The sequence below is a fragment of the Citrus sinensis genome, chromosome 3, assembly GCF_022201045.2.
Source record: "Citrus sinensis cultivar Valencia sweet orange chromosome 3, DVS_A1.0, whole genome shotgun sequence".
Lineage (NCBI taxonomy): Eukaryota > Viridiplantae > Streptophyta > Magnoliopsida > Sapindales > Rutaceae > Citrus > Citrus sinensis.
This window is the reverse complement of record NC_068558.1, coordinates 35,633,465-35,634,273: the sequence shown is the minus strand read 5'-3', so window position 1 is coordinate 35,634,273 and position 809 is coordinate 35,633,465.

Sequence of the window (809 nt, the reverse complement as noted above, 5' to 3'; positions counted from 1 at the left end):
CCGGGCATTTTTGCCTACCCTAAATCAATAAAGCTTTTGTCCGAGAGCAGTTTAAACTAGTCAAAATGATTGAAAATTACTCTTATGAGCTTATTATTATTGTATCAACTAGTGAAGCAATTCACTTGTGGATCCTTGACTTAAACTAGCTTGCTTTAACTAATTAGAAAATCATATTTACATTGAGTCAAATCCTGACTCAACTTTAAAAAAAAAAAAAAAACCACATGTGGCAGTTCGATTGAACTCTTACTTATTGTATAAATCATATAATGAAGAAAATATAAGGAGGGGGACAAAAACCAAAATCTCCTAATAGAAGAGTACAAGCAATCTACCAAAAATTTCAAAAACAAGTGAATAAAGCGAAATCAATGTCGAATGTGTGGGATCTTGAGAATATCCAAATGAAAAATAACAAATGAACTAAAAGGTCTCTTAAACGGAAAAAAAGAAACAAAGGAGGGGGTGTGGGCGGGACTTAAAAGACTCCTGAAAAATAAACATGCTACAGCCACAACCTCGACAACTCCTAAAGCAACATTGTAGCCACATCCACCACAATTCACAAAGTTATAACTAGAAACTCACGATTACGGAAAAAACATCCCAAACTTTGGCTCCTCAATTCTTTATCTGCATATTTTCACTGTTATTGAATTCAATCTCCTCTAGTTCCTCAATATTTTCTTCAAAATCAGTCTCCTCTAATTCATCATATTCTTCAACTTCATCGACTTTGTCCCAAATTCTCTATTCCCACACAAAATTATAAAAAGAAATTTCTTATAATATGTATCTCGATCTCA